The sequence below is a fragment of the Cavia porcellus genome, unplaced genomic scaffold (genome assembly GCF_034190915.1).
Source record: "Cavia porcellus strain 051 isolate PalLab524CR breed Dunkin Hartley unplaced genomic scaffold, mCavPor4.1 scaffold_24, whole genome shotgun sequence".
NCBI classification, from domain to species: Eukaryota; Metazoa; Chordata; class Mammalia; order Rodentia; family Caviidae; genus Cavia; species Cavia porcellus.
Genome location: NW_026947507.1, coordinates 23,126,500 through 23,153,014, shown reverse-complemented (window position 1 = coordinate 23,153,014; position 26,515 = coordinate 23,126,500). Strand labels below are relative to the sequence as shown.

The 26,515-nt window shown below is 33.0% G+C and overlaps 1 protein-coding gene and 1 long non-coding RNA gene across 5 annotated transcripts in view; one reads left to right on the top strand and one right to left on the bottom strand.

Annotated features, from left to right (window-relative positions):
* LOC134472681 (uncharacterized) overlaps positions 1-14,992 on the bottom strand; it is a 29,016-nt gene extending 14,024 nt beyond the window's left edge. The window contains exons 1-3 of the long non-coding RNA XR_010042609.1: positions 14,666-14,992; positions 2,243-2,333; positions 1,653-1,829 (exon numbers count right to left, since the gene is read on the bottom strand). This is a non-coding gene — a long non-coding RNA (uncharacterized LOC134472681). The remainder of the gene's footprint in view (positions 1-1,652; positions 1,830-2,242; positions 2,334-14,665) is intronic.
* Galntl6 (polypeptide N-acetylgalactosaminyltransferase like 6) overlaps positions 1-26,515 on the top strand; it is a 993,708-nt gene that overhangs the window by 632,057 nt on the left and 335,136 nt on the right. The gene's annotated exons all lie outside the window — the stretch shown is intronic.

The window sequence follows — 26,515 nt, the reverse complement described above, 5'->3', positions numbered from 1 at the left end:
AATTGTGAAAAAATAAATTTGTGTTGTTTGAACCTTCCAGTATGAGGTACAGTGACACCTTCATTTATGAACTTAATTTATTTTATGATTTTGGTGAAGATGTCTGCATGTGTGTTTCCTAGGGATGGCTGTGATCATGTTTGTCACACAGCGTGGAGTTTGTGAATGAAGGAAACTTTTGCTGAACACTTTTGTTGGCATACTGAATTGCTTGCAAACAGAAGCATTTATAAGCCAAGACATTACTGTAAATTTTTGGACAACATTAAAAAAATTAATACAAGAGAAAATAATGAGAATAGGAAAATGATTACCTGCAAATAAAAAACACAGATTTAAATAGATGCCAAACTGTTCCACCAGAATATTGTTAGTATATTATTTTTACTTTTCTGTAAGATCATTCTTGTTAAGTGAACTGAGAAGTAAACTTTGAACAGATTGGACGGCACCAAGAGACCGTAAGAAGACAGTAATATATACACAAGTTCTTGAAAAAAATAAACTTTTGGGGGGTGATTTGCAACACCAAATAAAATATTTCTAAGGGAATCATATGATGACCCAAGACTGTCTCTATGTTCCTAATCCCTTTCATCGGGAATGGGGTGTACTCAATTGTAGAGTGCTTGCCTAACATGTGCAAAGTTCTGCATTTGATCTCAATGCCCCCCACACACATGCACAATGCACACACTTTACTAGAAGACAGGGCTGCAATTGTGCAAATCAGAGAAATAAACCAAGAATAACAATTTCCAGTATCTTCTTAGAATTTAAATTTTGGGGGCTTAAAAAGTTTACTTGGAGTTCAAGAAAGTCAACATAATTGGGAAGAAAGGTAAAATCTTCATTTTGAAGACCAAAAAAAATCACATCTTTTCTTTATTCTTAATAAATTATAATTTCCCATTTTAAATAATTCAGAATAATACAAAAAGTGTATAGTCATTCAATATGTTTTCTAATAAAAACAGTTTTCATTTTCTGCTTCTTCAAACCAGTGTACCAGGCATTTGATTTGGCCCATAGACACTGTTTCCTCATCTATGAGTTTGCAATTCCCAGTTTTCTCATTGTGTTACTGTCTTGCATAGCTCACCCTGCAGGCAAGCCTTCCTGATCATCCTTGAATCTGCTTTTCTCTCAAATTGTCAAATTTTCTATGTAAATTAATTCTATTCCACAAAATACTTGCCATATTTTTCAGCTGGCAGGCACTAATATCCTTCAAAGCCGAAAATGATGATTGTGACAATTATCAAGTCTAACGTGCCAACAAGTCATTAGATCTCATGCTGCCAAGCGCTTTACATCTAAGTGCATCTAAGTGCTACAGACTGTGTTCTAATGCATCCTCTGATGTGGCCTCTGGGGTTATGGTTCTCTCCACGTGAACTTCACATGTATTGGCATGTTTAATCAATTCAAAACCCAAAGAGGAAAGAGTTACTTATATGCATATATGTATATATTTCATTGTGTATTTTCATGCAATCATATATTTTATCATATCCATTTGCCCATTCCTCGCCCTTTCATTTCCATACCTCTGCCCTTTTGCTTTCATATTTTTGAAGAGTTCCCCTTTTATGTTAATGACATATTTTATTTTGCCAGATTCCACATATGTAAAGAAACGTAGTACATACCTTTCTAAGTCTGGTTTATCTCACTTAACATGATGATCTCCAGTTTTCTGCAAATGACATGATTTTGTTTTTCTTTGTGACTGAGTTGTGTTTATATATTACATTTTCTTCATCCATTTATCCATTGATGAGTACCCAGGCAAATTCCATACTTTGGCTATTATGAAATATTGGCAGCTAAACACAGAAATGTAGGTATTTATATTATTTTCAAATTTTAAATCCTTCAAGTGCGACAAGAATAGTATAGCTGAGCCACATAGTAGTTTCATTTTTTATGTTTTTTAAACCTCAATATTGATAGGAAAGTAGTATTCTTAACTTCATTATACAAATAAGGAACTGGGATTCAGAGTAGTTACATCACTTATCCGGGTACAGGCAGGCAAAGAGATTAATGTTTGAGAGACTCAAGTCTGATCTCATTTCCTCACACTAAACCTCTGCTGAACCATCACTCATTTAGTATCCCTAAATTGATTTTCTGAAATTTTTGTTTTATTTTTTCCTAATACTCCATCTGAAGATGCACAGATACTATTTTAGCTGTCACTGTGCATTATTAATAGGTATAAATTTAACTACCTTACCTTGATGAAGTCCTGTTGTACCTGTTGCTTTTTCTGATATTAATTCCTAGATTGCTTGAACTGAATTCTTCTAATTAGGTTTCTAGTTAACCTGGTAAACAAATAAAATGCATAGGAATACATGAGTCTCTTTTTTTTTGTTTAGTAAATGCCCCACAATTGCTGCAGCTGGTCCCCACTGTATGACTACATAGAATAGAGCATACTTCCTCTTATAATTACAGGAACTGTTTATCTAGCTACTGTATTTGTCAAGTTTGATCCTCTTTTTAAAAATGGCTCCTTTTAGATTCAATTCGCTAAGCATGAGTAAGAAAATAAAAACAATTATAAATTGAATTTCCATGCAAATGTGGCCTTTTACTTATTCTGCATGAATGCACATTCATCAGACTACTACGCCTTATTGGTAATAATATACTTGTGAAATAACCAAGAAATAACCATGTTCTAATTGTTTCAGCAGTTTCGAAGGTCAAGATTCTGTTTTACCAAGATGTTTTATAAAGGTCGTGAGAGCTTAATGAAAGGTTGCATTTCCTGTTTATGAAAAAAACTTCAATTTTCATATTCAGGTCTCTAAAGAAACACTCATTTTTTTTTAATCAACTATAGACCAATCTATCTCTACATTTCTCACTCCCAAAGGATTTGAAGTAATTTTGGCACTTAAAAGAATCCAGTAATCTATTATAATAAAAAATTAAGTGGTATGGTAATGTGCAAGAAACATTAGCTAATCTTCCCATTATGCTTAGTTTTGATCTATTTCTTTCTAGATAACTGGCCTGATTGTGTTTCTCAGCTAAAGGAGTGAGATGGAGTCTTTATATCGAGAACTGAGGTCAGAAACTCTGAAACTAACCCACAGTTCTCAAAAATGACCAGAAAGTCATGTCTATCTGCATGATATTTTCAAGAATAGAATCTGTGATTCAGACTTTTTACCATGATTGACAAACCTCGATTTCAGAAACTGTGCCAATAACACCTTATGTGGATAAACTAGATAGTTCATGCCATATATACATTCCAATTAACATTTCAAAAATAAAGTGAAGTAGTATGCAGCCATTTAGTCACCCAAATGTAAGTTTCAGATAGCTTCTCACTGTCCCCACTATCTTGTGATCATTGCATAGTGTTTCACATCCCTAGCCAGAATTGGCTCTAGAGGAAAAACATCTTTCCCTTTTTTAAATATCAGAATTGTTTTAATTTGATTTGTAGTTACTATCAGGTGATCTCATTGTTTCTGAAGTAAATCACCTTAGAAGCAATTTTTAAGTATTTGAAAACCTGTGTAGCAATTGGGGGAAAAGTATGAAAACAAGCAATGTAAGAACTAAGGATTTTTAGCTCAGTGGCGTAAGCACCTGCCTGGCAAGAGCAAGGTTGTAAGTTTGATCCCAGCACTAAAAAAAAAACCCTACAAACAAACCAATGTATTAATAACATATTTTAATTATCTTCAGTTTATTTTGTAGTTGTGGTCATATTTTCAAAACCTGAAAATAATTGATGATGGGAATTCATTAGAAAATGTGGCAAGGTAATTTATATAGTATCATGATTAATTGAGTATAAATCTCTAACTTTCTGTCTATCCATCCCTTTCTTTCCTTTAGAAAATATTTGTAATGGTACATTCAGAAAATCTGATTCTGTTTATTAGGAGAGCTTACAATGGGACAAAAGAAGATATTTGTTTGTTTGTTTTAATAAAAACAAACACACAAAAACCCTTAAAAACATGCAAACCTAAGATTGGGGGAGAATTATGACAGTAGAGGACAAAACAACAGTGAGACAATAAGAATAAATTTAAGAGATTTTAACAAAAAGAAAAAATCAGTTCAGAGGTTCAAGTTTTATTATTGTTGTTATTACTATTTTTCCGGTCTTTGAGATAGAACACAAGACCTTCACACTGAGCTACATCTGCAATCTTTTTAAAAATATATTATTATTTTTTTAAAATTTTGAGACACATCTTGCTAAGTCCCTAAGGTGCCGAGCCTAGGCTCAAACTTGTTATCCTCCCACCTCAGCCTCCCAGAGTGCTGGGATTATAGATGCGCTCCACCATGCTGGCCTTCAAGTTTCTTTCTTGCAGTGAGAGCCAGCAGTTAAAAATTAATATTGAGCTGGGAGTGGAACACATACCTGCACCTTGGAAGCTGAGGCAGAAAGACCACAAGTTTGAACCAAGTCTAGGAAGCTTAGGGAATTAACAAGATCCTAATTCAAAATTTTAAAAATGCATACATACATACACATTTTTAAAATTAATTTTGAATATTAAGGAGAGTAATATCTTTGTATTTTACCCAAAATACATAGATTTACTTAAATCATATTTCCGTTTCTACTATATGCTACATTCACATTTTCCAACAAGTAATATGTAGCTTTAAAGTCACATATATGTATGTGTATACATGTATACTTGTGCATGTGCTTATGCTCTTGCAAGGAGGTCTTCAACATCTCCAATAGACTATTTGTACTTGTGAAAAGCCACAATATTTGAAAGAGACTCCGTTAGTCCAATGTGCGCTTTAAGGTTTCTTACAGTAAATGCCAACTTAGACATGGGAAGAAAATACTTGTCAGTGGATTTCTTGCTTCTCTAATATCGCTCTCATGAGCTGTTCATTATATGCATTGTGTATACAATTGCTAAGGAACCACAGAGATATTAAAATTGATTGTGATTAAACTCAATGTAAGTTTTTCAGTTCTTATTTATAAGCATGTATCCATCTTTAATAGATTTTTATGGCAATCATCAATATGAGTCTTCAATGGTTCATTATATTTCAAATATTTTAAAATCATAATGAGACAGGCAAAAATTATCTAGAAGATTAACCAATTCATACATTTTATGTAGATTATTCACAGGCACAAACAATTCTCTCTGGCTATGCAATATCTATCTATTTATGTAGATAGGTAAACCAGATCAGAGGAGTTTAAAAAAAAAAAAAAACTGTCCTTCATCTCTTCATGAGCAAGAGATCAATGTATTGCTTGAAAGCAGATTTACCTGATTCCAAGAACATGAGTTTTCCAGGAAAGCTTATGGCTTCCTGTTCTGTAAGAAGGCTCCATTTGCCATATAATCTGGAGCTGTTTAAAAGTAAAATTTTAAAAAGTCTTTATCATTCTACTTCTTAATATTTTGGCTACAATATTGCCACTCTTGTCAAATTTTGATTTCTAATGTTAATTTGATAGTTTTCTGAAATGGATTCCTGGCTATGAATTTCTCTTCTACAGCGTTTTAATGATAGCCTATAATCCTGCCCCCACGACTTAAAGACAGCATTTGGTTTAGAAGCTTCTGAAATCCATGATTCAAATAGATCTATTTGATGTTTGCTGTTGATGAATCTTTTGTTTTTGTTACAAAAAATTACTTTAAGCCCATACAGTGCTTTTCTTTATACTTTTCACAAAATTACTGCCGTCACTGTATTCGACTGTGTTTCATCAATTCAGATAAATGGTTTCCTTTTCCTTATATACACATAGATTCATAAAATCCTGACATGAATTATAATCACTGGAAATGAAGTCTGGGATACCAGGAACATACCACTTTGGTTAAACTATGTGGCATACTCATTGGGAAAGCACAGAACTTTGTTTTGTAAGGTGAAGCATTCTTTAGTATGATTCTTAAGTAACTCCTCACAGGATCTTTTATCAAGTATATGTCATCAATTATATAATCTCTCAAATATACAAAAACAAAGCTATACAGGTCAGTAAATTCCATAAAAATTGTTTTGCTTAATCCTCTTTAATTTACAATATACTGCTAGGCTCCCTGATTTAAAACAGGGAGTGAAGAACAGAGAAAGGTGGGAAATACAGTTTCTCTTGTTGGTACTTCTCTATTTAAAGCTGAAATTTTTAATTCAGTATAGTTACTTTGATACTTGTTCTTCCTCTTACAATGATAGTTCTATGATCTTATGATCTTATATCCAGATTATAATAAATATTTGGTATCTAAAATGGACACATTCCTAGCACATACTTGTTCAGTTTTTAAAATTGGAATATACTTCAATAACTCCAATTGCACATGCTTTAGGAAATCTGTGGTAATATTTTTATAGTGACTCTGAGTTTGTTGGCTTTGCAACTTTTAAAGTCAATTTTACATTAATATTTCAGAAACTAAAAACAAATAAAACAAGAAAATAAACATAAAGCTAGAATAGGACATTACTGTAGAAATATTTCTACTGCCATCAAATATTTTAACTTTTATTCATCTTTCTTATAGTTTAAAATCAGGTTTAACTGCTTGCTCATAAATAAAGGGTGGCAGAATGCAGATATTTTACTTATTTTATTTATTCAGGTAGTATTTTGAAGAAGCTTCCCATCAGAATATTGTCTTTCTCATCAGTTTATTGCTTTTTTTTTTCCACCACCACCAGACATCTTGAACAAACTCCTTCCTTTTTTTTTGCTGTTGCTAGAGCTAAAACATAATATTTATAAAGCAGTCTTGTATTACCTGCTGAGTTTTTCTTTTCTGAGAGATTTATATTTTCAGCTCTAGATCCCCTTTACAAACTTGTATTCTGTACCATTAGTGCTGACGTCCATAACATTTGCTGTTATCCTAACACTGTGAGAGCCTTAGAAAAATGCTTTTAGGTAAAGAGTTCTGAAAATAACATATTTTTAATTGATCAGTTACTACCAGAAAGAAACATATTCAGCTATAATTCAATGAATTTGATCAGTCTGTTTAGTTGATTTAGATAATCCATATATACCATAATTAGTTTTATCAAAGAAAACTTCATTTGAACAAATATTATTCATACTGGTTCCTTTTAAAATTTTAATGACAGAACAAAAATCTTACTAATTGAGTTTGTTACATTACCCGTATATCCTATTTTTAAAAATCTACATGCTGGAAAGCACAAGGTCAATTTTGTGTTTTCATAATGCCTGTACTAACTAGTTTATCTTGATTAGTACATTATGTTCATTTCTAAAGGCCTTTATTTTTTTTCTACCTTTATAAATATTTCTTTAATTTTATTTGAAACTATCTCAAAAGCTCTTAGAAAATGATAAATCAAGAAATTTTTCACTGTATTAAAAAAAGTGATATCAGTATGTGAACACTGCCCATGTATTGACCTTGATCCACCCTCATGACAGTACAGAGTGCTCAGAATAAGACAGGATGGGGAACCAGAGGAGAGAGTACATTTACACTTACCCTGTAATTGCTGCATACTCCTCTGAGCATTTTATATAGGCCATGTCATCCTTGCTCATAAAAATTCTTAAATATAAATGAGAAAAGAATAACTTCAAGGTTTATGATGGAATGATGGAGGACCCAAGAGTTATTTGAATATGAACAGTCATAAAGAGAAGTGGAAAGAACTTTCTTTTAGGAAAGCTGGTGCAGATTCTTGGCTTTTGCTATTTATAAAGCTCTGGGATTACAAATGGATTACTGTACTTAGCTTCTCTGAATTGTGTGCTTATCTGTTAAAGATGAATATTCAGATCTATTTTGTTGAATTATTGAGGATATGCCAAAAGCCACGTGCATGAAGCCATGGGCATACTCTAGGACAATTCTAGGCTCAATAAACAGTTTCTACTATTAGTGCTTTTACTAAGAAAATTAACTGAGAAAACTTTCGCTCTAACAGATTTTGAAGAAAAGTTCAAGTTGACTACCTACACAAAAACAGTAAGAATAAAATTGTTGTAATCCAAGTAATGTAATTCGTTTTGCCATCCTCCTCACAGTGAGAGAAGTTTATTTTTGAAATCCCATTGAAATATTATTGAAATCCCACCAAGTTAATTGCAACCTACCACCTCCAGAGCACCTCACAGTAAGAATAAAGACACAAAGATATGTTCATAGTTCATATTCATATTTATAGGCAGCTTGGGGTCCTGAGTCTGGTCCAGGTGAAGATTCACGGAATAAGTCCTCACCCCAGTGCCTCATCCAGAATTCATTAAGTTGTGAAGAAAGCCATGGCTGGAGGATGAGTCATTGCAAGACCGGCAGGAATTGCACAAATCTGTAAGCTAAGTTTAGTTAAGAAGCTAGGAAGAACCTCTGCAATATGCAGAGAGAAGGATATGCAGAAAGACCAGTATGGTAGCATTTAAATGTTAAGGGGCTGTTGCTTCAGTTTCTGATATGTAAACTTTTGTTCCCTGAGAAGTTATGACCTCTCATTCTAAGGTTCAATCCAGTTGACATTCCTGCAACTCTGTGGCTTTACCATCCCACTGTGTTCGACTAGTTATAGGGAAACAGGAGGCAAGGAAATGAGAAACTGTCATCTGGCTTCAAAGATTACACATCAGCACCTCATCTAGTCCTATTTGCATTGCTTAGAGCCAACTGAAGGGAGAAGGAAATAGCTTAGCTAGCTCTATACAGACCAGGACTTGGAGATAGAGCTCATTTTAACTAATGTGGAGGTGATTGTTCTGCTTTCAAGGAGAGCCATCCAAATGATCTTCAACATAAAATATCTTTTAAAAATAAATAAAAAAATAAAATAAAAATTGACTGTGGTTGGTTCTCAGTCTGAGTTTTGTGGGTTAGAAATTCCCTGCCATGTCTTTGACCAAATAGGAAAATATTCCATATCATAGTCTTACAATCATTGATTGAGTCTCCATCTCTTTTCACCTTTGCACAGACCCTGAGAAGGACACTACAGTAAGGAGACTTTGCTTCCCTGCTCAGACAACTGCAAAATTTAGACAAACTCATTCTCATGCCATAAGTACCTGGAAGAGTACTTAAAAAACACTTTAATATGTTCACTCAAGCAAATCTAGAACGGCTGTCATAGTAAGAAATAATGTCAGATGACTTAAATTACATTGTAAATCAGCCAGACATGAAAACATTTTAAAAATAGCTTTTTGAGAATAAACTAAGAGGTCAGGAAATCTAGTGACAGAAAGTTCTTTATCTATTAATGCTCCCGCTTCAAATTTTTTAGCTATATCCAAAACAATAATCTATTTTATATCACTTTATATTTATATTTTCAGAAAATTGGCCTACATAATAGTATGCATAAAACACAAGTATTTTTACAAACTGAGAAAGCCCCTGAGACCTCATTTATTTTAACAGCTTTGTTTGGTTATAGCTGATGCTTTTATCTTGTTTTCCATTGTGTACTGCATCAGATCTCTGTTTATGGTCTGCTAACTTTATTTTCTCATGGTTGCTTCTCTGGGTCCCATAGATGTTTCATTACATGATACCTTTTGCTTCTTATGTGACTCAAGCAAAGACAGGTGCCCTATGTTTACGCTCACAAGAACCTCTGTAAAATACTGACACTCACCAACCTTTTTGCATCTAACACTTCCAAATTCTGCTACATCATCAGAAATACATGGAGTCAAAAAACTTCATAATTAAGATCAACACATAGAAATTACTCCTCCAACCCCAAAAGTAATAATCATAGTCATGACCATGGATGCATGAGCTCAACTCAGACAAACTGCTCTACTTTTTTGAGTCTGAGAAATTGAAGCATAAATTAGGGACAATGGTAATGATGCTGACAAAGCTTTGTAATTTTATGGTGCTTTATCTTTCCCAAAATACTCTGACACATGTTTCCTAAGATGGTCACAAGTAATATCAACGTAGGAAATTTCTTGCTTTCATTAAATATTATATGGGAAGTTAAAATTATTTAAAATTTTTATCTGATGTTACAGAAAGGCTTAGTTTCTCTTTTTAGAGAAAAAGGGGGAAAAAATATTTCCCACAAACCTGAAGATGGTTTTATTACTAATGTCTGTTTATTCATGAAAGGCAGTATTTCCAGGCTGTTGTTAGATTATCAGCTTTTAAATAATTTGGTCTTGCCAACATATTTCAAATTTGACAGGCTGATTTAAGCACAAAAACCTTTCTATTAAATACTGAAACACACACACATGTATATTCTTCAGTCTAGGCTTCTTGTTTTCAAAATCATCTTATGTTATATTATTACAGTAACCAATATAAATTTAAATGTTGATATGTTTATGTACTTTAGTTTTTAACTCAATAAACATATTTCAAAGGAAGAGGAATGTCTCCATATATTGTCTGAAATTTAGGCCCTCTACACTTTTACAACAGCAAGGTCCATTTGAGGGGTGTTTATACAAAATATATTTACTTCTATGTGACTTTTTCATTTGTTCTGAATAAAAACTGATTTGTGGACCAATTTCATGACCATCTTTTCCTCATACAACCCATGGCTTCACATCATCCTTCAACAATCAAATTTTTGGTTACAAGTGTTAAAATTATATTATAAATCAGTCAATTTTAATATTCTTCCTTGGCCAGTACAGATACTAAGTAAGTCCCAAATTTCCCTATGGGGAAATTTGCCATTACATTAATAAAAGAAGAAATTTAAATCTACATGAGACCGTTCTGTTAGTTAAGGCAAATTATGAGTGAGGTTTTAAAACAGTTAAAATAGTTATCTCCGTGAATAAAGAAGAGTCTTAGTTAGACATACATTAGCATTCTTGAAAGAGGTCATTGGTGAATTGATTTGCATCCAATTTTAGCTGATCAGCTGACTTGAAGAGTAGCTATCTGATTCAGTAAAACTAACAACTATCATCTTGCCAGAAACATTGATTAGAAAATATAAGTTTTCCTCATTCAGAATAGTTTAACATCATCAAATTATGCACTAAGTAATGGAAATAGAATTCTATGTTTGTCCACTGTTATGAGGAATTTTTGCTGATATTTCTCATTTAGAGGAAATCAACACACTTCAGTTTCTTCCTTTGCACTAGATAATTATACATAATGCAGCCTCAGTATATGTTACAAAAATTTTAATCAAAGTGGTTTTTTCTCCACTGTAGTGAAGTGCTGAACCAAACTTTTAGAAAAACTCTGTGGCATAGAATATCTAAAATTCTGGGGGGAAAAAATGTGTGTCTCCTTTCTTTTAGTGTGATTGATAGTAAACTCAGAAATTTACAAAATGAGTCTCATTCTTGAGGCAGAGTTTGTTTCAAAGAAATTTGCCAACTTTGAAGGTTTGGTCTAAACTCAAGAAGTCCTTAAAAGAACTAATTTCAGAACTAATAATAGTCCTTAGTCACTAAGCAATCAAAAAGGACTCTGCATACTTTCAAGTACTCACAAATATAAAAATAGGATTCTTACCTAAGAATCAATGACCTAGAATGTATGTCTAAATTACCATAAAAAGTCTAAAACCAATTGTCTAATTTGTAAGCAGTACAAGTGGAAATTAACTCTATATAATTCTAGGGTCTTCAATTGGCAATGATATCAGTGACTAAACAGGAAAAAAAGAAAAGAAAGAATGATTTAACAAACAAAGGAATGAACTAACAAACAGAAGAAGGAAAAAGACAGTCCATCAGTCCCATAAAAGTAAATTTTAACATCTCTACTTTGACTGTGGAAGAAGTACAGAAAATATCCTCTGAGAATTCCTAACCCAAACTCATGGGCATATGGCCTGAAAAGTGTCAAGCTAAAGAAACTGATATTAAAATGGTCCAGAATAATAGAACACTCAGAAAGCTGACAAAAGCAAACATAATTATATGGCAAAGGAACACAGTTTAAAAGAATGTCTCAAAGAAATCTGAAAGATATATTTGTAAGGAAATCGTGCTCACAGTACAAGATTACTCAACATGCCTAGAAATCAAGGCACTGTGTATCACAAATATTAAAACAGGCACACAAAGACTACAAATACCATAGTTATCAGACTCAACACATAAAGTACAATCTATTTTTTAAAATATGATTAGAAACTGAGAACCTATAAAAGTTACTGATAATCTAAAAGAATATAAAAAGTAATACAAAATTTTCAAAATGGAGCAGATATATTTTTAAAGCAGGAAAACAATTTTTCCTTTATAAAGAACTAAAATTAAAATCCCAATTAACAAATAAATAGGACACAGATCATAACTCAATGGAGCTAATGAAATTGTCCAGAATGCATGCCAGATAGTCACACACACAGCATCACCATCATCATCATCATTATCATTTTCAAGTTTTTATCTGATTTTTAAATTCTGGAACCATGCCACTTCTCTATTCCTAGAAATCTTCATAAAAGAATATGCATCTTCTCTTATTTCCACTTCCTTTTGACTTCCAAAAATAATTTGGGACCTACCAGACTATTGACTGTAAGAATTGTATGGCTCATCACTAAGGAGAAACAAGGAAATTCTTTAGCTATAGGACATGTTTTATTTATAAACAAAGTGTTTCAAAATGAAGAACTGGAAAGATTAACAGACACATAAAATAGAATAATATAAAAAATTGGTATCATTTGAGAAAATACAAAGAACAAAGCCAGGAATGTATTTCTTAAAGGTGAAGATAAAAATACAATTTAAGGGAAGTAAAAGATCTCTGTATTGAAAACTACAGTACTCTGCCAAAGTAGATTAAAGAGGATATCAGAAAATAGAAAAATAATCCTTGATTTTGGGTAGGAAGAACCAACATAGTGAAAACAGTCATTCTCACAATTGCTATACAGATTTAATACATTTGTAGTCTAAATATCATTAGCATACCTTACAGGACTAGAGAAAACATTCCTAAAATACAATTGGAACCAAAAGAGACCTAAAATAGCAAAAGCAATTCTGGGCAACAAAGGCAAGTCAGGGACATCCCAATCACTGACTTGAAATTATATTATGGAACTACCATGGGAAAAAAAAAAACTGTATGATACTGGCAAAATAAATAAATACCAACCTAAAGATCATTGGAACAGATTAGAAGATGCAGAAATAACTCCAAACATACTCAGCCACTTGATCTTTGACACATTCACTGGAAGGATAGCCTCTTTATAAATTGTGTTGGAAAAACTGGTTTTCTACATACCAAAGGCTAACTCTAGACCCATATTTATCACCACGCATTAAACTTAAAATTGACCAAAGATCTAAATACTAAAACAGAAACACTAAATCTACTGAAAGATAAAACAGGTAGAACTCTGGAAGACACAGATGTAGGCAAAGACTTTCTGAACAAAACCCTGGTTACACAGAAATTACCAACAAGTGGAATCTCACCTTATTACAAAGCTTTTGCACAGCAAAAGAAAAAAATCAACAACAAAGTGAAAAGACAATCCATAGAGTGAGAAAAAACTTATTCCCGCCATATCTCAAACATAGGCCTACTATCTAGAACATATAAAAAATAAGACCCCCCAAATAAAAAATCAGACCCCCCAAAATTCAAAGACCCAGTCCAAAAACTGGTATCTGAGAAGAATATACATTCTCAGATGAAGAAGTACAAATGGCAAATAAATATATATATAAAAGTTCAACATCACTGGTCGGTCAAGAAATGCAAATTAAAACAATGCTGAGATTCCACTTCACTCCAGAAAAAAACTGCTGTTACCAAGAAAACAACTAATAACCAATGTTGGAGTAGCTGAGGAGGAAAAGGGACACTTCTCCACAATAGGTAAGAGTACAGACTGGTGCAACCACCATGGAAATCAGTGTGGAGATTCCTCAAAAAAACCTACTATGAAGATCCTATTGGATTTAGCTGTTCCTCATTTTAGATATCTTCCCAGAAGAATTAAAGCATCATACCACAGCAATATATGCTCATTGATGTTTATAGCTATCCAGTTCGTAATAGATAAATCAGGAAAGCAATACAAATGCCCATCAACTGATAAACGGGGAGGGGATTTTAATACAAAGGAGTCCTACTCTTCCATAAAGAAAGATAAAATTGAGCTATGTAAAGCTAAATGGACAAAGCTTGAGACCATAATCATTAAGTTAAACAAATCGGACACACGTTTAAATGTTACGCTCTCTCTTTGATGTGAGAAACTGAAAATATAACGAAAATGTACAATACATATTGTGTATTGGGAAGAAACTAGTCAAAAAGAAAAAGGAGCTAGGGAAGGGAGAGGGAGAAAAGAAGGAAGGGAAGGAATAAAATGAGAAAAGAAAGAAAAAATGCAAACAGCTTTGTGCAAGAGGAAAACAAGAGGTTTGAATGAAGAAACAAGGATACAGGAAAAAAAATGAATCAAGACATACCATGTACAGGTACAAATTCCTATAATCAATGTGGCCATTATGTATGCCTTCAATTGTACCCATAAACTTAAATGAACTAAAAAAGTGCCATAAAGCATAAGTATGAAAAATAGTTCATTCTCCCACACTCCTTCCTCTCCAGAATGTGTGTGCCTTGTCAGTTTTGCAGACAGTCATCTTGTATCCACTTATGAATCTGTGTTCTTGGTTCTTTCGCATACCAACTCTAATCACAGCACTTACCCAAAATTTCTCTGACGCATGTGTACTTGGAGGCCAAATCACTGGCTTCATCATGTCAGCTTCTCCACTATCACGCCGATTCCCCTTGATGCCACAGAAGCTCCTTCTCAATCCACCTCTTCTCTTCTACAGCCCCTCACTCCTGCTACTCTGCCCTCTCTTCCCCAGTATACATTCCTTGTCGATTTTTTCCTCCTTCCTGGAGCAAATCCAAATCACTCAAGTCATTAGGACTCTTTATGTGCCCTCCAGCAGGTTGTCTTCTCCGAGTGATGTCATTTCCCTCTCCCTGTCTTCCCTCTGAGTCTCCTCCCTCCAAACCACCCTCCAATCTACTCTTGAGGTGGCTGAGGAACATTTTTCCATCTGACCCACCTAAGTTTTAGAATGCTACTTCATCTTCAGCCTGGAGAAGTAAGACATCTGCTGTTTGTTATCTAAGGAGATAAAAGTAGCTGATCCTCAGCCCACAGTCTGGAGAGATCTCAAGTTAGCTGACTTGCTTTTCTTCTTGGTTTCTTTGTGATTGTTCTACTGCAATAATATCATGACTGTTTTTGAATTTTTGCTCTCAGAAAACAATATGGAGCTCAGTCCTAGGTTTCTGAGAGTATACTGATATGATAAGCATTTTCTTGCTAACAGGAAGTAAGTAGGAAAGTTTCAAGTTAAAATTTGACCCATATAACTCTCTCCTCTTCTGAGTTTTAGTTTCTAACTTGGCAATGCAGATTATGACTGAAATCTCTCTTTGACTTTCACCCTGAAGGCTGATATCTAACAAAGCAAAAGTCTACCTCCTTCATTTATTTATGTTTATTTGATAGATTATTTTGTTCCCCTTCTCTAAGAAATCTCATCTCAGTGATCAGACCTTCACTTGTCACGGACTGAACTCAGGAGTAACCATAACATTTAATGCTTTGACAAAAAAAAAAAAAAAAAAAAAAATATATATATATATATATATATATATATATATATATACTCTACAAAATAGCCTGAGTAGGACCAAATTTAAAAGAGGCACTTATATTATGATTAAAAAAAAAACAATGTGATTACATAAAAATACAGTTTGCAGTATGTCCAGGAATTTAACAATGTAACTACTCAGAAGCATCTTTTGAATTGATCAATATGGAAATGACTCATGAACTAGACCCCCAAAATGTCTCTATTCCTCCAAATAGATGTTAAACTCCTTAAAATGATTCCTTCTTATTCCTTAGATTCCAAACTTCACTTAATGAATGAACCAATAAACGAATGTTAATTTTCTCATCTTATGGAAAGAAAATACCATCTCCCAATATTTCCTATATCTCCTTTTTGACCTTGCAAGAATTTCTGGATCATTACATCCACAAAACAGATGTAAAATACAGAGAAGGAGTGATTCTTGTTATTATTTCTAGACTCCAACAATTCAAGTCTAAAATATAAAATGTGTCTGACAGTTTATGATTTATTGCCAAATGAATATATATTAGCAATAGTTGTAGTCACTATTCAGAAAAAAAAAACACTTCAGGATTAAATCATTAGGGTATATTTTCAGAATTGTTAGAAAGGTTTTAAGAGTGTAAGATGTTAGACATGAACAATATTTAGAGTGTAGAGAACTCATTTGGAGACAGAGAATGGCAAATAAACCAGTTAGCTGAGCACAAGACGTCTAAATTATTGTCATGGACAGGAAAAATGCACTATTTAGTTTTCACAATTGTTTTGAAAGGGTATTTATAGTATTTTGCTGTTCTGCAGAATGTTTTATGATTTATGATTCTAATCACAGACAGTGCTTGAGCATGAAAGCTAATCTGCCCCCTCTGTATAAAGAGACTTCTGCTTTGAGAAGTAGAGCAAGTATTGCCCTAAAAATGTCTCCCAATTTTTTGCTCAAAATTTGACCTTCTGTTTGGAAAAAAATACTTGACAACTTGTTGGATAAAACTGAACAAAGTCATTTTAGAGCTAGAGCAGAAAATGTATTGATTTCAATAAGCTGCAAGGTTATTGCCTACGAGTATATAATTATAATATTCACAGGTTTATAAGATGAAGAAAAGAATATGAAAAATATATATGCATGTACACAAGTGACAATTTCTATATTCTGAGAAACTGTATGGGAAAAACTATGGTCATTTGCTCTCGTAAGAAAGAACACTAGCAGATGCAAAGGAGCTCTTAGTTCTTTGGACTTTGCTCTAAGCTGTACAAAAGAAATAAAGGCCAAAAGACCCCTGACTGACATGTCTACAAAGAATTACAAAATGAACTGAATCTCTACTACTGAAAGTCACATTATATTCCTCATCCATTAGATGATGTTTCTCTAGTTTTATTCCCTTCCTATCCCTGCTTGGCAATATTTCTGGAGGGATATTGGTTCAACAATAATCTGATCATGTCACTCCTTGTCATATCACATAAAGTAATGGCCCTCCTTCCCTTCAGAATATAATCAAAATTCTTAGATTTATGTGTACATCTTTTTACAGTGTATTTCCCATCTGCTTTCCCATTGAGAGGAGATAACCTCACCATCACCCAATTTGTACGCAATATTCAACCCTAAAAAGTTACAGATAACTCCAAATAGCCCATGTAGATAACCAGCACAGAAATACTACTAAATAATTTTAGCACTGTTAATTACTACTACTAAATTATTTAGTATTCTAGCTCTAAAATACTGTGAAAAATCATTTTAAATCACTGTAATCATGTTGAAGGTAATAATATAGAAGTTACATGTAAAGAACAAGTGATTTTAAAATGCTTATTGAAATATGAATTGTATAAGATATTATTTCTAAGTAAATTAAATAATTCCATGTGAATAACTTAAAATATTTATTACTTATTAATAAATAAGTTAATAAGTATGTCTATACATTTGACTACTTTATGTATTTATTAAGCATTATGCATTTAAAATGATCAATTTTAAGAAAAGTATTTATGGAACTTCTGTTTTTGAAATTAGAAAATCATCATTTGTTTAATATTTTGACATATAATATATATGAATAAAGTTTTACTAATTTGAGAAAAAATGACTATTTCCTCAATTGTTTGGCTAGACAAGCCAACATTAGTTGAGTTTTTGATCCTAGAAAGTGGGAATATTTTACAAATGGACATTTTCTTTTGTTGATGCTTAAGGAAATTTTACAAATTAAACAAAAACACATAAGAACTTGGAGGCGCTAGGTTAAAACCTTTCCTTAAACTACAGAGTATGTTGTTGGTATCTGATTACTTTTTGGGGAAGAACATACTCAGTCTCCTTTAAATTCCTAGAATCTTTTGAGTATTCACAGTGTCTCTAAGAAAGCAGCCAGGTTGTTAACAACAGAATGTGATTGGCTGTCGTGGTGGTGCATGCCTGTCATCCAAGCACTCTGGGAAACTGAGACAGGAGAAGAATAAGTTCACACTCAGCCTGTGCAATTTAGTGACTTAATGAGACTGTCTCACAATTTAAAAGGGCAGGTCAGGATGCCCTGGGTTCAATCTCCGCTACTGAAAATAAAATAAAGAAAAAATAAATGAAATGAAAAAGAAAAATAGAATGTTGAGCCTCAATGAGGTGAAAGACCTGAGCCAGCCACAGATTAATCTAATCTCATAATCTGTGCTTTTAACTCCCAGAAAGAGCAATGTTAGATAATACTGAGAAAGTGGCTGGTTTTTTATTATTCTAAACCCTGTAGCCTTAAAATTCAATGCATGCCACCCTTGATTCTGATTATTTGCAACACCAAACATTTCCCTACATCTCCCTTCTATTTTTCTAAATATTTTTCAATCACTTTAAATGAATGTCATAGCACATCATTAGGCTTCCTCTTCTGTTTTATTAACTCTGAATGAATTTCTTCCACTACTGCATTCACATCCTCTCTCTTCTTTCTCTCTAATTATCCTGTCTTTTTTGGTAAATTTACTATTTCTAAGATTGAGCATAATGGACATTTTTGTTACACGTTACACTAGACAAAATGTTTACAGGCTAAGAGAGCAATTACATCTGCCCTGATAAGCCAAACAGCACAGGAGGAAGAGAACTTCAGCCCATGACACCTGTCTTTCCTATTACTTGCTAATACATCTTTGCACAATATAGATTTTTTTCAAAACCTGCCTTTATTCCTGCTACTTATTCTTTTCCACTACAAATCACATGTCTTTGTTTTTGACATAACAGTCAGTGATGTGGGAAATATTACAATGTAGTTGTCCATGACTTGCTTTCTAATAAGGTGATAAAGCATCAGTATTGGCTCAGTTTCCTTCCAAATATGTTGAATGAATTTTGCATGAAATGGTAGCAGAGTGCCCCAATATCAGGAAAAATGCTGAGAAATATAAAAATCACTTTAGAGGGAGAAATCTCATGAAAGCGAAGCACACTTTGTTTTCCCCATTTTGTTACCTTCACTTTTCAATGTACATTTGTTAGGTATTTGGAAAAGATATTGTCTAAGATATAACTAAATTACACCTTTTGGAATCACTACAGCTGTGTCTTCATGGTATGATGTCAGTATCCAGCCTACCAGCAGATCCTCTTATAATTTTTGTCCATAAATAAACCTCCTACTTCCTCAATTTAACAAAGACAAAGCTCTAGATGAACTCTTTTCAGATTGAACATAGTATAATTTACTTTTCAATTTCACACCCAAAGATTCTGTAATGGAGGAATGCAGGCGGTTAAGTTTTCAGTCATACCAAATGGGTTTTTAATATTTAAAATCCATCTGTTTACTTACAAAGAGTAAATGCCTGGAAATGAGGCTTCTAAAATGCAAATGAACAGCTACATGACTTATTTCTGCTTGGGAAAATTCAACACTTTTCTGACAAAAGGGAGTACTAATAGCTCCAGAAGAATCCAATAATCTTATAAATGATGTTTGATCCAATAGTGCATGATATGTGTGTGGGGAAATCGAAGGTCTCTTGTTTGTTATGACTGCATTATGAAATGCCTCATGAATTAGAGGGAAGGGAGGAGACTGAAATTAGCACAGTGCTTTGCAAATAGTCAGCTATACCAATGTTAGGATGCCTTGGCTTACAGGACCACCTAGCAGAATTAAGAAATGAAATACAATTTCAGAAAAATTAGTTCCCATCTCCACCCATGAAATACCAGGGTAGAGCCAGGCCTCTGCTACCCTTCTACACCACAATTTAGCTTCATTCTTTGTTCACTTTTAATTTTGAGAAATTAACCTTTACTTTTATACAGTTGCTTTTCTCAATTCATGATGTCATAAAAGATCATTAAAAATGACAAATTCTGTATAATTACTATTAATGTACAAAGGTTAAAAATACTGGGCTTATAAATTTAAAAAAGCTAAAATAGATATTATACAACCTGGCATGCCTTAGTTAGAACTTACTATCATTAAGATATATACTCACCAAAGAATATTCCCATTGGTATGTTTTTCTCAGGAACCCTCAAGTGTTGTAATTTAACTGATTTTGAGTTTTAAGGTATTATTCTATCTACTTAATAGAACATGTCCATAAAATCTTTGTTTCAGTAATTCCCTTTTAGTTGTTAACAAAAAAGATGCTATTTAAGGGAACACTGTTTACTGCTATTTTCAAAATTTAAAAATACATATGGTCAAACTCATAGTTTGTTTTTCTTCATGAATAGTATCAATTAGACTTTCTTTATGGATTGGGATTTGTTTCCTAAAGCAATTGATTATTAGCTGCAACTGATTCTTCTTCAGACTTACAATTTCGTTTTCATTGTCACCATTATTTAAAACTCTTTGGCCTGGAAATGATGGAAGACACTTTACTCTTTTTCCTTTTTTGGGAAGTGGTCACACAAGTGAGTTTGAATCGAGTGTGTATCTAAGTGAGTTTCCCATTTGAATAAAAATCAGTTGAAGAGCTTCCATGCCTAATCTAGTAAACTGAATGCATTAAGCAGAAACACCAAGAATTCTGAATTTAGCAAATCCCCTTGTTATTTTTAGTACTATGATTTGAGATCTCTTTTAGAAGAAATAATGTATTAAAATCTTCTAATCTCCATGTGGCAGAATGAAAAGTAGCCCCACATAATGTGCCAGGAGAATGTGTTCAGTAATCATTCGTACCTAAATTGCTATTTTAAGCAAAGTTTTGAGATTATAAAACAAAAAGAAGCTGTCTCTAGTTGTCAAAAGAATTGTGATGTAGATGGAAAGAGATATAAGGAAGTGATATATAAAGTATAAGGCTTCTCACAAAGATGCCTTACAAAAGATACAAGCAAATACAATGATTGTAGATAACATGCAAAAAGTATTTCAAGCTAGGGAAGGTTTCAAGGACAATGTTGCAGTTGAGATTTTTCATGGAGAAAATATGATACATAAATATCAGAAGGACAGTTCAGACATGGTGAGAAGATATGAAAGAGCTCAAAGGGGTTCAGACAGTTTTAAACAATTCAATTTGATCTGTCTATTTTGGGATAAGTAGATTATGTAAAGAGTTTCTAAATGTATGAAAGAATACACAATGAAAATACAATGCGTGTTTAAATCTTTAAAGATGTGTTGCAGAAAAAAATACCTTGTCCTTAGTTCCTTTTAAAATACTCCATCCCCTTAAAGCATATTTATCCCATTATTCTGAAGCAGTTCTAGAAGCCTCCTTCTGAGTGTGCTATTGCAGTTGCCTCAAAGCCCTAAATCCATTCAAAATGTTTACTGTTCATGGTCATTTTGAGTTTGCGGCAGAGCTATAAATCGTATGTTGCAACGTCCAGTGACTAACATGGTTATGAACATACTGTAATGTTTTCTGTGAGTCTACCTTTCAACTGGAAGGCACTTGGCAGCAGTAGTCCCCATACTTTGTATCTCACCTTACAAAGACACTAAGAGGCCATCCAGAGCTTCTGAAAGTGATGAGAACCATGGGATAAGTGTATTTGAAGTGAGGGGAAGTATTCTAGGGAGACTGTAATCAGTTATTTAAGTTAAACATTCATCATATATTTTGAATAAACCTCATCTATTCTAAAAGGTATGTTTGGGCCAGACCATCAAAGGTATCTAGACCATAACAAATAAGAGTTCACTCTGATAACACAGGAAAATAAGGAAGTTTTGCTAAGAGGTGAGATACAAATCAAAAATGGATACATAGGGTTGTGATTTTTTCCTTCTATGTTCTGCAACTTTGCGCTGGCTCGTCCTTTGCCCCTGTAACTTTGCTTTAGCTTTCCAAACTAAATCTGCCTTTGCCTTTTAGGAAGATTTTGAGTTCACTGTAAAATGACAGTCATTCTGTCGATTTAAGGAATTCACCCAGGTTTATAATGCCACCCCAAACTGCCTATTAACACTATAGATTTTTGTTGATTGTTTTCCTTTGCATATGGAATAACCTCTTACATTCTTTCTGCTAAATTTGTTTAGTCTCTGTAACTTATTCATGAATTCTTCATCAAAAGTCAACTTTATGGAAGATTTTCCAGTGGTTTTGAAGGATGGGGCATAGTTCAGTGAAACCTGAGTCCCTTGAAGCCATCTTTCACCTCAACCCTCTACTGTTTCATTTTTCTACTCAATCTTGTATCAAGTTAGATTGCTAGCACCTGCCCAAGGCACACTAATAGCAGAAATATTACACCAGGGAAAAAATGAATAAAGATCATGTCGTTCCTAAAATCATTCTCTTTTCGTGTGTGTGTGTGTGTGTGTGTGTGTGTGTGTGAGAGAGAGAGAGAGAGAGAGAGAGAGAGAGAGAGAGAGAGAAGAGAGAGAGAGAGAGAGAGAGAGAGAGAGAGAGAGAGAGAGAGAGATGGAGAGACAAAGAGAAGGAGAAAACCAAGCCTCCGTTTGGGTAAATGATATCCAAAACATAGCAATGTTTAATTTTGTAAGTATTTCTTTCCATGGTATAAATGAATGACAAATTGCTCCAAAAGAATATCTCATTTTTATGGACATTTTTCAATCTTGAATTTTGAAATATGAGCATCTTGAGTTTAATTCAAATCTAATTAAAGATAATACTCATTGAATGTTTGCCTCTGGGTTATGTGATAAGTGGCATTAAACTGGATTCAGGACACACACACATACACACACACACACACACACACACAAACACACACACACGTACATGCATGTGCCCGTAGGTTGTTTATATTTTCAAAAGCAGAGTGATAAGAACATTTTTTTCTTTTTTCTTTTCTCTTTCATCTTTAAATGCCTGCTGGCTACCTCCATTATTACCATTTAGATCATTTATAGACATCACAAACATAATAATGCAGTAGAATTTTACACTTTAGTCCTTCCTAATCTTGTTTGTCATCTTCGTATGTGATTTTCCACATTTTTCAACTCCGTCATGAACATCTTTTTTCTTACTAAATGCTAAATTTTGTCTTAGACAAGAACATACATGTTTTTTTACTCTTAGGCCAACACCTTCTTTACCTAACTATGTCTTTTGCAATTACCAGGTGGCTAAGTCTACCTGTCTGTAGAAATATTGGAAGCACCAATAATTTTGCCAAAAGTATTAATTAAGAAAATTATTTTAAAAATAACATCTTCATTAACCACTGTATTGGTAGCCAAACTTAACACTCAGTATTAAATAATGTACCTAGGAACTCAAAACTAAATCTTTTAAACTGTAAAATAATAAATTATAGTTATATTTTGATACTTTGAAAATAACTTCTACGTAACATTTGCGATATTGTACGTTTCAATTATGCATCTTTTCCATACTTCTATTTAGTATAACTTCATACATATAAAAGAATGTTTGTGTGAAAAGGTTCTAAAACACAATTTTTAAAAAAGAATCATTTTTCTTTGTTTTAACGTTATTCAACTTTTAAAACTTGGTTTTCAACTTACGTTACCTCATGCCTGTGCATAGCCTATGCTTCTAAAGAAATACACTTAATATCTTAGTTCAGGTTTTTATAACAAAATTCTATACTAAGTATTCTTGTAAACAACAAGTTTTTCTCACAGATATGTAGGTTAGATGTCAGAAACCAGGGTGTTGGCCTGCCTTAGTTCTGATGAGGTTCAATTGTACCCTATAGTCTTTTGCTTCTATCATTACCCAAGTTAGGGATCTCTCCGAGGTTTCTTTATAAAGGCACTTATTAATTCCACTCATGAGGATCTGACCTTCACAATCTCGTTACCTCCCTAAGAGTTCACTTCCAAATACCAGAACTAACATTTGTGGTTAGGATTTCAACATGTCCTTCTGCGGGAAGGGGGAGGGGTGCCACGAACACTGAGTCCATTACATTGAAGTATTTGTGGATGAGGGATCATTAGTTGCAAAGACTGGGCTTTTAAAACTGCATTGAGTAGTTTTAAAATACCCGTTTTCATATTTTTTAACTGAGAATTTTGAGGCTTATAAAGTGACCTTTTCTCTTTTTATAACTTTGTATACCTTAACATCACAAGAACGATTTATACCTGGGTGTGGAACAGAGTCATTGAACGTATCTACTACTAACGGTGACCGCATTTATTTCCCATTTATATATTCACATTATCCAGACCACTAGAAAGAAATTCTCTTAACATTGTCAGTTACAGACCATGTTTAGATGAACTATCAGAATAAATGGGGAAAGCATGACAAAGTGAAAATCACAAATGTCTTTGCATTGAGTAACTTCAATGGCAATGTTATTTTTCAGTTCCATCAGAACATCACCTTGTACTAATTGATACTTTTATCATGAATAGGAAAATCCATAGCTAAGATATAATTTAAACCTCGTTAGTTTGATATTGAATGACAAATCTAGCGTCCCCAAAGGGCCTAACGTCCAAAAAAGGCCAATTTTGAGACCCTCTCAAATCAAATTTGAAAACATCTAAGTTTAAACATTCTAAGCATCCAAATTCTTAAGTACAGTTGCACATCAAATAATTATAACATAGACACAGAAAAATCAGGTTATATCATTTCTATATAGTTTTTAAAATAATCATCATTGTATGTGGAAAATATAACTTTTGTCTGCATTAGTCCATTGCTAAATATTCTTTGAAACTCTGAATCATGTTACCTAAGAGAGATGTAAATATACTAGAAGTTATTAAGAAGAATGACTCTAAGACAAAGGAGGCATTTCCCACTAAATTATGGTTAAGTTCCCATTTTAGGGATTCTGTCCTTGTGACACTCATGAACATGGGCAGAAGATGTGGTCATGAGTTTTTTCAAAGGCTAGTATGAATAAACCTTGAAGACTCTTCCAAATCTGAGGCTTTGCGATCCTGTATAGTAACAAATATTATATGATACTACTTTTAAATTATATCATTTAAATATTTAAAAATATTTCATATTTAAATTCAAGCAGTTCAACTTAAGCACACTATTATTTTACTTTCTTGATTGCACAATATTTTACATACACCAATATATCCTATAGATATATTACATTGTGTATGTCTATCCATAGGTTTGGCAAAAGCAAGTAAATATACATAGAGCATGCTATCATTCAAATTTATGTCGATTTTAAATATATTTGAATAGTCCTATACCAGGAGACATTCTGAAATCAAGACTATTATCATTGAAAAGATTCTTTTTACAAAAAAGAAATAAAACAATTGAATAAATAAATTGTATTATTTAGTAAGATATGTGAAAAACTGGCTATGCAAATATTGTCAGATATAACGAATGTTTTCAATATTGGTACATTAGTATGCATTCTCATAGATTGCAGTCACAAAACTAATGGATTTGCTATCCATGAACATCAGCCGGGCATGACACTCCCTAATTTCTCGGCACACTCTTATGCTATTGTCTTTAAAATAACATGATTACTTTTCATTTGATTCTACAAATTACTATAGTGAACCCTATGATACCATAATCTCACTAATTAAAATCTTTGTTACCTCTACACTCAGGTTAATATGGGTAGTTATTCTTTTAGTTTCTTACTAAGTACTGTAGAAATGCATTAGGAAACATTTCAGGCTCAGCATCTTTTGTGCCATTAAATAATAGTTATTTATGCTTTGTCAGATATAGAAAAGAGCTTACATTATTTAGCTTTGGGGAAAGCTATGTAACAATTACAGTAAATGCTACAGTTTGAATTTTCTAAGAAATGAAATTCTAATCAGGTAAGATATGATGGTAATCTGTATCCTCAGAGACCTCTCAATAAGAAAACATCCAGATTCAGACAATTTTAACTTGTTGTCAATATCATATTTGTAAAGGATTCTGAAGACTTGCAGTGTATATTAAAGAACATTGGTAATATCAGTAAGATTGGTTCAGTTTAGGTACAGAAAATCACACAAAATGCTTGATTTGTTTTACTATTGTTCTAGGAGCTCTTCCACCTGAAATTTTAAAAAGGCTCAGGCAGAGTCCTAATTTTATCATGGTTGCCTTTTTATTTTATTCCTTTTCTTTCTTCCCCCTCTTTTTAAGATATTTAGGTCACATTTCAAATGTGAATATTGGAGAAAAACGTGCTGCTTCACAAATTATTTTTTCATACTGATTTTTTTCTCACTGTTAAATAATTGGATCTATCATGACCTTACTACCTTTGATATTTAGAAACATAAGGCAAATTCTCTGGCCTAATTGCATTTTAAAAAAGATCTCTGGCTGAACAACACCTAATTTAAACACAACAACAAGTTTCTTTTTTTATAAATAAGCCATCTGCCTTAGCTGTGTAGAGTATATGAAAACACAGCAAAATATATGATCCAAACATATTGACTGTGATATTTTTCTTGGAAAATCAGCTAAAAGAATCTCTATTTATTT